Here is a 12582-nt window from a genome sequence, read left to right as displayed (position 1 = left end):
TAAAGCAGGCTTTAGTAGCATTGGAAGCAGTCAGTCTATTATAAACTATCAGGACCAACACAATGTGATCCATATTACTTCAATCTTGACACAAATTCTATTCAGGCACAGGCTCCGCCTATAAGGTAGTGAGGACATTCTGATGCTGTGAACGTCTTTTCAATGCCTAAAAGGAATGATTGCGATTTTTGCTTACCGTATAAATTGGTAAAATGATGCCGTATGCCGGAAGACTTTTTTTTTTTTTTCTTCAGTCTCGGCACTGCAGAGAAACTCTGTTGTGAAACACTGCCACTGGTGGTCATTCAGTATAATCTGCAGATGGAAAAGTCCACTGTTAGCACATTTACTATAAGAAATACAAAAATCTGGTTTATTTTAGGGTAAATAGATCAATACTGTGGAGTCTGTAGAATTGTGAAAATCAACAGCTCATTAGAAAATCAAATCTCAATTTGTGTTATTAACCTCCTATACTTCTCGGAATCCTATGCCTCATGTGCTAACACTCTCTAAACAACTGTAGCACATACATTAGGACATAGATAAATAGATATTTTTCCAGCCAAGTGGCAGTGTGCCCTTCTCACTGCATTTGTTTTACGATAGGGTACACCAGTAGCAATTAAGCCAGCTGATCAGTTGAGAGAGGAAGGGTTATGCTACAGTTAATGGGAATAATAAAAACTATGAATAGCATAATTACCATCTTCATTTTAGCCAATTCCTACCAGTTCAGCAATAGTGATGTTGTAACTTTTTATGCTTAAAACTTACCATCATACACAATTAGAAAGCTCAAAAAATGCCCTAATGTCTTTCATCTTACATCTTAGTTTTCAGTTTGGCATCCTGTCTACCCTGCTACTCATTTCATTACCAAGATAAATGTATACTACTGCTTGCTAGGTAACAGAGTGGCCCTCATGTCAGACAACATCTTGCTTTAGCTTTATGATGTCAGCTTGCTAGGCAACAGAGTGGCCCCCATGTCAGACAACATCTTGCATTAGCTTTATGATGTCAGGTCGCTGCTGGACCAATCGTCCTTGAGGAAGCTGAGCACACAGGAGGATGAGATACAGAAGTTATGCATTAGGCTACTATCTGTATTCAGGACTGCAAGGCAAATAGGCGGGGGGATGGTAAAGGACTCTAAACCACTTCCAAACACTGGGGCCTTTTTGAAAGTGGGATGGAGATATAAACAAAAACAGAGATGATCCTTAACAACAATCCAACTTGAGAGTCAGAGTCCAACATACAGAGTGCAGGGGAAGAGGTTAAATAAGCTTCCTTCCGTGAGAATTTCACACTATCGTTCTAAAGTGAGGTAGTGCTTTTTAGCCTCAAAGGCAGCAATTTCCTCGAATGGAACATTGCAAGCACCAGGATCTAAAGCAGGCTTTAGTAGCATTGGAAGCAGTCAGTCTATTATAAACTATCAGGACCAACACAATGTGATCCATATTACTTCAATCTTGACACAAATTCTATTCAGGCACAGGCTCCGCCTATAAGGTAGTGAGGACATTCTGATGCTGTGAACGTCTTTTCAATGCCTAAAAGGAATGATTGCGATTTTTGCTTACCGTATAAATTGGTAAAATGATGCCGTATGCCGGAAGACTTTTTTTTTTTTTTTCTTCAGTCTCGGCACTGCAGAGAAACTATGTTGTGAAACACTGCCACTGGTGGTCATTCAGTATAATCTGCAGATGGAAAAGTCCACTGTTAGCACATTTACTATAAGAAATACAAAAATCTGGTTTATTTTAGGGTAAATAGATCAATACTGTGGAGTCTGTAGAATTGTGAAAATCAACAGCTCATTAGAAAATCAAATCTCAATTTGTGTTATTAACCTCCTATACTTCTCGGAATCCTATGCCTCATGTGCTAACACTCTCTAAACAACTGTAGCACATACATAAGGACATAGATAAATAGATATTTTTTCAGCCAAGTGGCAGTGTGCCCTTCTCACTGCATTTGTTTTACAATAGGGTACACCAGTAGCAATTAAGCCAGCTGATCAGTTGAGAGAGGAAGGGTTATGCTACAGTTAATGGGAATAATAAAAACTATGAATAGCATAATTACCATCTTCATTTTAGCCAATTCCTACCAGTTCAGCAATAGTGATGTTGTAACTTTTTATGCTTAAAACTTACCATCATACACAATTAGAAAGCTCAAAAAATGCCCTAATGTCTTTCATCTTAGTTTTCAGTTTGGCATCCTGTCTACCCTGCTACTCATTTCATTACCAAGATAAATGTATACTACTGCTTGCTAGGTAACAGAGTGGCCCTCATGTCAGACAACATCTTGCTTTAGCTTTATGATGTCAGCTTGCTAGGCAACAGAGTGGCCCTCATGTCAGACAACATCTTGCATTAGCTTTATGATGTCAGGTCGCTGCTGGACCAATCGTCCTTGAGGAAGCTGAGCACACAGGAGGATGAGATATCAGAAGTTATGCATTAGGCTACTATCTGTATTCAGGACTGCAAGGCAAATAGGTGGGGGGGATGGTAAAGGACTCTAAACCACTTCAAAGCACTGGGGCCTTTTTGAAAGTGGGATGGAGATATAAACAAAAACAGAGATGATCCTTAACAACAATCCAACTTGAGAGTCAGAGTCCAACATACAGAGTGCAGGGGAAGAGGTTAAATAAGCTTCCTTCCGTGAGAATTTCACACTATCGTTCTAAAGTGAGGTAGTGCTTTTTAGCCTCAAAGGCAGCAATTTCCTCGAATGGAACATTGCAAGCACCAGGATCTAAAGCAGGCTTTAGTAGCATTGGAAGCAGTCAGTCTATTATAAACTATCAGGACCAACACAATGTGATCCATATTACTTCAATCTTGACACAAATTCTATTCAGGCACAGGCTCCGCCTATAAGGTAGTGAGGACATTCTGATGCTGTGAACGTCTTTTCAATGCCTAAAAGGAATGATTGCGATTTTTGCTTACCGTATAAATTTGTAAAATGATGCCGTAGGCCGGAAGACTTTTTTTTTTTTTTTCTTCAGTCTCGGCACTGCAGAGAAACTCTGTTGTGAAACACTGCCACTGGTGGTCATTCAGTATAATCTGCAGATGGAAAAGTCCACTGTTAGCACGTTTACTATAAGAAATACAAAAAACTGGTTTATTTTAGGGTAAATAGATCAATACTGTGGAGTCTGTAGAATTGTGAAAATCAACAGCTCATTAGAAAATCAAATCTCAATTTGTGTTATTAACCTCCTATACTTCTCGGAATCCTATGCCTCATGTGCTAACACTCTCTAAACAACTGTAGCACATACATTAGGACATAGATAAATAGATATTTTTCCAGCCAAGTGGCAGTGTGCCCTTCTCACTGCATTTGTTTTACGATAGGGTACACCAGTAGCAATTAAGCCAGCTGATCAGTTGAGAGAGGAAGGGTTATGCTACAGTTAATGGGAATAATAAAAACTATGAATAGCATAATTACCATCTTCATTTTAGCCAATTCCTACCAGTTCAGCAATAGTGATGTTGTAACTTTTTATGCTTAAAACTTACCATCATACACAATTAGAAAGCTCAAAAAATGCCCTAATGTCTTTCATCTTACATCTTAGTTTTCAGTTTGGCATCCTGTCTACCCTGCTACTCATTTCATTACCAAGATAAATGTATACTACTGCTTGCTAGGTAACAGAGTGGCCCTCATGTCAGACAACATCTTGCTTTAGCTTTATGATGTCAGCTTGCTAGGCAACAGAGTGGCCCTCATGTCAGACAACATCTTGCATTAGCTTTATGATGTCAGGTCGCTGCTGGACCAATCGTCCTTGAGGAAGCTGAGCACACAGGAGGATGAGATATCAGAAGTTATGCATTAGGCTACTATCTGTATTCAGGACTGCAAGGCAAATAGGCGGGGGGATGGTAAAGGACTCTAAACCACTTCCAAACACTGGGGCCTTTTTGAAAGTGGGATGGAGATATAAACAAAAACAGAGATGATCCTTAACAACAATCCAACTTGAGAGTCAGAGTCCAACATACAGAGTGCAGGGGAAGAGGTTAAATAAGCTTCCTTCCGTGAGAATTTCACACTATCGTTCTAAAGTGAGGTAGTGCTTTTTAGCCTCAAAGGCAGCAATTTCCTCGAATGGAACATTGCAAGCACCAGGATCTAAAGCAGGCTTTAGTAGCATTGGAAGCAGTCAGTCTATTATAAACTATCAGGACCAACACAATGTGATCCATATTACTTCAATCTTGACACAAATTCTATTCAGGCACAGGCTCCGCCTATAAGGTAGTGAGGACATTCTGATGCTGTGAACGTCTTTTCAATGCCTAAAAGGAATGATTGCGATTTTTGCTTACCGTATAAATTTGTAAAATGATGCCGTATGCCGGAAGACTTTTTTTTTTTTTTTCTTCAGTCTCGGCACTGCAGAGAAACTCTGTTGTGAAACACTGCCACTGGTGGTCATTCAGTATAATCTGCAGATGGAAAAGTCCACTGTTAGCACATTTACTATAAGAAATACAAAAATCTGGTTTATTTTAGGGTAAATAGATCAATACTGTGGAGTCTGTAGAATTGTGAAAATCAACAGCTCATTAGAAAATCAAATCTCAATTTGTGTTATTAACCTCCTATACTTCTCGGAATCCTATGCCTCATGTGCTAACACTCTCTAAACAACTGTAGCACATACATTAGGACATAGATAAATAGATATTTTTCCAGCCAAGTGGCAGTGTGCCCTTCTCACTGCATTTGTTTTACGATAGGGTACACCAGTAGCAATTAAGCCAGCTGATCAGTTGAGAGAGGAAGGGTTATGCTACAGTTAATGGGAATAATAAAAACTATGAATAGCATAATTACCATCTTCATTTTAGCCAATTCCTACCAGTTCAGCAATAGTGATGTTGTAACTTTTTATGCTTAAAACTTACCATCATACACAATTAGAAAGCTCAAAAAATGCCCTAATGTCTTTCATCTTACATCTTAGTTTTCAGTTTGGCATCCTGTCTACCCTGCTACTCATTTCATTACCAAGATAAATGTATACTACTGCTTGCTAGGTAACAGAGTGGCCCTCATGTCAGACAACATCTTGCTTTAGCTTTATGATGTCAGCTTGCTAGGCAACAGAGTGGCCCTCATGTCAGACAACATCTTGCATTAGCTTTATGATGTCAGGTCGCTGCTGGACCAATCGTCCTTGAGGAAGCTGAGCACACAGGAGGATGAGATATCAGAAGTTATGCATTAGGCTACTATCTGTATTCAGGACTGCAAGGCAAATAGGCGGGGGGATGGTAAAGGACTCTAAACCACTTCCAAACACTGGGGCCTTTTTGAAAGTGGGATGGAGATATAAACAAAAACAGAGATGATCCTTAACAACAATCCAACTTGAGAGTCAGAGTCCAACATACAGAGTGCAGGGGAAGAGGTTAAATAAGCTTCCTTCCGTGAGAATTTCACACTATCGTTCTAAAGTGAGGTAGTGCTTTTTAGCCTCAAAGGCAGCAATTTCCTCGAATGGAACATTGCAAGCACCAGGATCTAAAGCAGGCTTTAGTAGCATTGGAAGCAGTCAGTCTATTATAAACTATCAGGACCAACACAATGTGATCCATATTACTTCAATCTTGACACAAATTCTATTCAGGCACAGGCTCCGCCTATAAGGTAGTGAGGACATTCTGATGCTGTGAACGTCTTTTCAATGCCTAAAAGGAATGATTGCGATTTTTGCTTACCGTATAAATTGGTAAAATGATGCCGTATGCCGGAAGACTTTTTTTTTTTTTTTCTTCAGTCTCGGCACTGCAGAGAAACTCTGTTGTGAAACACTGCCACTGGTGGTCATTCAGTATAATCTGCAGATGGAAAAGTCCACTGTTAGCACATTTACTATAAGAAATACAAAAATCTGGTTTATTTTAGGGTAAATAGATCAATACTGTGGAGTCTGTAGAATTGTGAAAATCAACAGCTCATTAGAAAATCAAATCTCAATTTGTGTTATTAACCTCCTATACTTCTCGGAATCCTATGCCTCATGTGCTAACACTCTCTAAACAACTGTAGCACATACATTAGGACATAGATAAATAGATATTTTTCCAGCCAAGTGGCAGTGTGCCCTTCTCACTGCATTTGTTTTACGATAGGGTACACCAGTAGCAATTAAGCCAGCTGATCAGTTGAGAGAGGAAGGGTTATGCTACAGTTAATGGGAATAATAAAAACTATGAATAGCATAATTACCATCTTCATTTTAGCCAATTCCTACCAGTTCAGCAATAGTGATGTTGTAACTTTTTATGCTTAAAACTTACCATCATACACAATTAGAAAGCTCAAAAAATGCCCTAATGTCTTTCATCTTACATCTTAGTTTTCAGTTTGGCATCCTGTCTACCCTGCTACTCATTTCATTACCAAGATAAATGTATACTACTGCTTGCTAGGTAACAGAGTGGCCCTCATGTCAGACAACATCTTGCTTTAGCTTTATGATGTCAGCTTGCTAGGCAACAGAGTGGCCCCCATGTCAGACAACATCTTGCATTAGCTTTATGATGTCAGGTCGCTGCTGGACCAATCGTCCTTGAGGAAGCTGAGCACACAGGAGGATGAGATACAGAAGTTATGCATTAGGCTACTATCTGTATTCAGGACTGCAAGGCAAATAGGCGGGGGGATGGTAAAGGACTCTAAACCACTTCCAAACACTGGGGCCTTTTTGAAAGTGGGATGGAGATATAAACAAAAACAGAGATGATCCTTAACAACAATCCAACTTGAGAGTCAGAGTCCAACATACAGAGTGCAGGGGAAGAGGTTAAATAAGCTTCCTTCCGTGAGAATTTCACACTATCGTTCTAAAGTGAGGTAGTGCTTTTTAGCCTCAAAGGCAGCAATTTCCTCGAATGGAACATTGCAAGCACCAGGATCTAAAGCAGGCTTTAGTAGCATTGGAAGCAGTCAGTCTATTATAAACTATCAGGACCAACACAATGTGATCCATATTACTTCAATCTTGGCACAAATTCTATTCAGGCACAGGCTCCGCCTATAAGGTAGTGAGGACATTCTGATGCTGTGAACGTCTTTTCAATGCCTAAAAGGAATGATTGCGATTTTTGCTTACCGTATAAATTGGTAAAATGATGCCGTATGCCGGAAGACTTTTTTTTTTTTCTTCAGTCTCGGCACTGCAGAGAAACTCTGTTGTGAAACACTGCCACTGGTGGTCATTCAGTATAATCTGCAGATGGAAAAGTCCACTGTTAGCACATTTACTATAAGAAATACAAAAATCTGGTTTATTTTAGGGTAAATAGATCAATACTGTGGAGTCTGTAGAATTGTGAAAATCAACAGCTCATTAGAAAATCAAATCTCAATTTGTGTTATTAACCTCCTATACTTCTCGGAATCCTATGCCTCATGTGCTAACACTCTCTAAACAACTGTAGCACATACATTAGGACATAGATAAATAGATATTTTTCCAGCCAAGTGGCAGTGTGCCCTTCTCACTGCATTTGTTTTACAATAGGGTACACCAGTAGCAATTAAGCCAGCTGATCAGTTGAGAGAGGAAGGGTTATGCTACAGTTAATGGGAATAATAAAAACTATGAATAGCATAATTACCATCTTCATTTTAGCCAATTCCTACCAGTTCAGCAATAGTGATGTTGTAACTTTTTATGCTTAAAACTTACCATCATACACAATTAGAAAGCTCAAAAAATGCCCTGTCTTTCATCTTACATCTTAGTTTTCAGTTTGGCATCCTGTCTACCCTGCTACTCATTTCATTACCAAGATAAATGTATACTACTGCTTGCTAGGTAACAGAGTGGCCCTCATGTCAGACAACATCTTGCTTTAGCTTTATGATGTCAGCTTGCTAGGCAACAGAGTGGCCCTCATGTCAGACAGCATCTTGCATTAGCTTTATGATGTCAGGTCGCTGCTGGACCAATCGTCCTTGAGGAAGCTGAGCACACAGGAGGATGAGATATCAGAAGTTATGCATTAGGCTACTATCTGTATTCAGGACTGCAAGGCAAATAGGTGGGGGGGATGGTAAAGGACTCTAAACCACTTCAAAGCACTGGGGCCTTTTTGAAAGTGGGATGGAGATATAAACAAAAACAGAGATGATCCTTAACAACAATCCAACTTGAGAGTCAGAGTCCAACATACAGAGTGCAGGGGAAGAGGTTCAATAAGCTTCCTTCCGTGAGAATTTCACACTATCGTTCTAAAGTGAGGTAGTGCTTTTTAGCCTCAAAGGCAGCAATTTCCTCGAATGGAACATTGCAAGCACCAGGATCTAAAGCAGGCTTTAGTAGCATTGGAAGCAGTCAGTCTATTATAAACTATCAGGACCAACACAATGTGATCCATATTACTTCAATCTTGACACAAATTCTATTCAGGCACAGGCTCCGCCTATAAGGTAGTGAGGACATTCTGATGCTGTGAACGTCTTTTCAATGCCTAAAAGGAATGATTGCGATTTTTGCTTACCGTATAAATTTGTAAAATGATGCCGTATGCCGGAAGACTTTTTTTTTTTTTTCTTCAGTCTCGGCACTGCAGAGAAACTCTGTTGTGAAACACTGCCACTGGTGGTCATTCAGTATAATCTGCAGATGGAAAAGTCCACTGTTAGCACATTTACTATAAGAAATACAAAAATCTGGTTTATTTTAGGGTAAATAGATCAATACTGTGGAGTCTGTAGAATTGTGAAAATCAACAGCTCATTAGAAAATCAAATCTCAATTTGTGTTATTAACCTCCTATACTTCTCGGAATCCTATGCCTCATGTGCTAACACTCTCTAAACAACTGTAGCACATACATTAGGACATAGATAAATAGATATTTTTCCAGCCAAGTGGCAGTGTGCCCTTCTCACTGCATTTGTTTTACGATAGGGTACACCAGTAGCAATTAAGCCAGCTGATCAGTTGAGAGAGGAAGGGTTATGCTACAGTTAATGGGAATAATAAAAACTATGAATAGCATAATTACCATCTTCATTTTAGCCAATTCCTACCAGTTCAGCAATAGTGATGTTGTAACTTTTTATGCTTAAAACTTACCATCATACACAATTAGAAAGCTCAAAAAATGCCCTAATGTCTTTCATCTTACATCTTAGTTTTCAGTTTGGCATCCTGTCTACCCTGCTACTCATTTCATTACCAAGATAAATGTATACTACTGCTTGCTAGGTAACAGAGTGGCCCTCATGTCAGACAACATCTTGCTTTAGCTTTATGATGTCAGCTTGCTAGGCAACAGAGTGGCCCTCATGTCAGACAACATCTTGCATTAGCTTTATGATGTCAGGTCGCTGCTGGACCAATCGTCCTTGAGGAAGCTGAGCACACAGGAGGATGAGATATCAGAAGTTATGCATTAGGCTACTATCTGTATTCAGGACTGCAAGGCAAATAGGCGGGGGGATGGTAAAGGACTCTAAACCACTTCCAAACACTGGGGCCTTTTTGAAAGTGGGATGGAGATATAAACAAAAACAGAGATGATCCTTAACAACAATCCAACTTGAGAGTCAGAGTCCAACATACAGAGTGCAGGGGAAGAGGTTAAATAAGCTTCCTTCCGTGAGAATTTCACACTATCGTTCTAAAGTGAGGTAGTGCTTTTTAGCCTCAAAGGCAGCAATTTCCTCGAATGGAACATTGCAAGCACCAGGATCTAAAGCAGGCTTTAGTAGCATTGGAAGCAGTCAGTCTATTATAAACTATCAGGACCAACACAATGTGATCCATATTACTTCAATCTTGACACAAATTCTATTCAGGCACAGGCTCCGCCTATAAGGTAGTGAGGACATTCTGATGCTGTGAACGTCTTTTCAATGCCTAAAAGGAATGATTGCGATTTTTGCTTACCGTATAAATTGGTAAAATGATGCCGTATGCCGGAAGACTTTTTTTTTTTTTTCTTCAGTCTCGGCACTGCAGAGAAACTCTGTTGTGAAACACTGCCACTGGTGGTCATTCAGTATAATCTGCAGATGGAAAAGTCCACTGTTAGCACATTTACTATAAGAAATACAAAAATCTGGTTTATTTTAGGGTAAATAGATCAATACTGTGGAGTCTGTAGAATTGTGAAAATCAACAGCTCATTAGAAAATCAAATCTCAATTTGTGTTATTAACCTCCTATACTTCTCAGAATCCTATGCCTCATGTGCTAACACTCTCTAAACAACTGTAGCACATACATTAGGACATAGATAAATAGATATTTTTCCAGCCAAGTGGCAGTGTGCCCTTCTCACTGCATTTGTTTTACGATAGGGTACACCAGTAGCAATTAAGCCAGCTGATCAGTTGAGAGAGGAAGGGTTATGCTACAGTTAATGGGAATAATAAAAACTATGAATAGCATAATTACCATCTTCATTTTAGCCAATTCCTACCAGTTCAGCAATAGTGATGTTGTAACTTTTTATGCTTAAAACTTACCATCATACACAATTAGAAAGCTCAAAAAATGCCCTAATGTCTTTCATCTTACATCTTAGTTTTCAGTTTGGCATCCTGTCTACCCTGCTACTCATTTCATTACCAAGATAAATGTATACTACTGCTTGCTAGGTAACAGAGTGGCCCTCATGTCAGACAACATCTTGCTTTAGCTTTATGATGTCAGCTTGCTAGGCAACAGAGTGGCCCCCATGTCAGACAACATCTTGCATTAGCTTTATGATGTCAGGTCGCTGCTGGACCAATCGTCCTTGAGGAAGCTGAGCACACAGGAGGATGAGATATCAGAAGTTATGCATTAGGCTACTATCTGTATTCAGGACTGCAAGGCAAATAGGCGGGGGGATGGTAAAGGACTCTAAACCACTTCCAAACACTGGGGCCTTTTTGAAAGTGGGATGGAGATATAAACAAAAACAGAGATGATCCTTAACAACAATCCAACTTGAGAGTCAGAGTCCAACATACAGAGTGCAGGGGAAGAGGTTAAATAAGCTTCCTTCCGTGAGAATTTCACACTATCGTTCTAAAGTGAGGTAGTGCTTTTTAGCCTCAAAGGCAGCAATTTCCTCGAATGGAACATTGCAAGCACCAGGATCTAAAGCAGGCTTTAGTAGCATTGGAAGCAGTCAGTCTATTATAAACTATCAGGACCAACACAATGTGATCCATATTACTTCAATCTTGACACAAATTCTATTCAGGCACAGGCTCCGCCTATAAGGTAGTGAGGACATTCTGATGCTGTGAACGTCTTTTCAATGCCTAAAAGGAATGATTGCGATTTTTGCTTACCGTATAAATTGGTAAAATGATGCCGTATGCCGGAAGACTTTTTTTTTTTTTTCTTCAGTCTCGGCACTGCAGAGAAACTCTGTTGTGAAACACTGCCACTGGTGGTCATTCAGTATAATCTGCAGATGGAAAAGTCCACTGTTAGCACATTTACTATAAGAAATACAAAAATCTGGTTTATTTTAGGGTAAATAGATCAATACTGTGGAGTCTGTAGAATTGTGAAAATCAACAGCTCATTAGAAAATCAAATCTCAATTTGTGTTATTAACCTCCTATACTTCTCGGAATCCTATGCCTCATGTGCTAACACTCTCTAAACAACTGTAGCACATACATTAGGACATAGATAAATAGATATTTTTCCAGCCAAGTGGCAGTGTGCCCTTCTCACTGCATTTGTTTTACGATAGGGTACACCAGTAGCAATTAAGCCAGCTGATCAGTTGAGAGAGGAAGGGTTATGCTACAGTTAATGGGAATAATAAAAACTATGAATAGCATAATTACCATCTTCATTTTAGCCAATTCCTACCAGTTCAGCAATAGTGATGTTGTAACTTTTTATGCTTAAAACTTACCATCATACACAATTAGAAAGCTCAAAAAATGCCCTAATGTCTTTCATCTTACATCTTAGTTTTCAGTTTGGCATCCTGTCTACCCTGCTACTCATTTCATTACCAAGATAAATGTATACTACTGCTTGCTAGGTAACAGAGTGGCCCTCATGTCAGACAACATCTTGCTTTAGCTTTATGATGTCAGCTTGCTAGGCAACAGAGTGGCCCCCATGTCAGACAACATCTTGCATTAGCTTTATGATGTCAGGTCGCTGCTGGACCAATCGTCCTTGAGGAAGCTGAGCACACAGGAGGATGAGATACAGAAGTTATGCATTAGGCTACTATCTGTATTCAGGACTGCAAGGCAAATAGGCGGGGGGATGGTAAAGGACTCTAAACCACTTCCAAACACTGGGGCCTTTTTGAAAGTGGGATGGAGATATAAACAAAAACAGAGATGATCCTTAACAACAATCCAACTTGAGAGTCAGAGTCCAACATACAGAGTGCAGGGGAAGAGGTTAAATAAGCTTCCTTCCGTGAGAATTTCACACTATCGTTCTAAAGTGAGGTAGTGCTTTTTAGCCTCAAAGGCAGCAATTTCCTCGAATGGAACATTGCAAGCACCAGGATCTAAAGCAGGCTTTAGTAG

This window comes from Triturus cristatus, chromosome 12, assembly GCF_964204655.1.
Source record: "Triturus cristatus chromosome 12, aTriCri1.1, whole genome shotgun sequence".
NCBI classification, from domain to species: domain Eukaryota; kingdom Metazoa; phylum Chordata; class Amphibia; order Caudata; family Salamandridae; genus Triturus; species Triturus cristatus.
The sequence above is the reverse complement of the archived record's forward strand: the minus strand, read 5'-3'. Positions refer to the sequence as shown.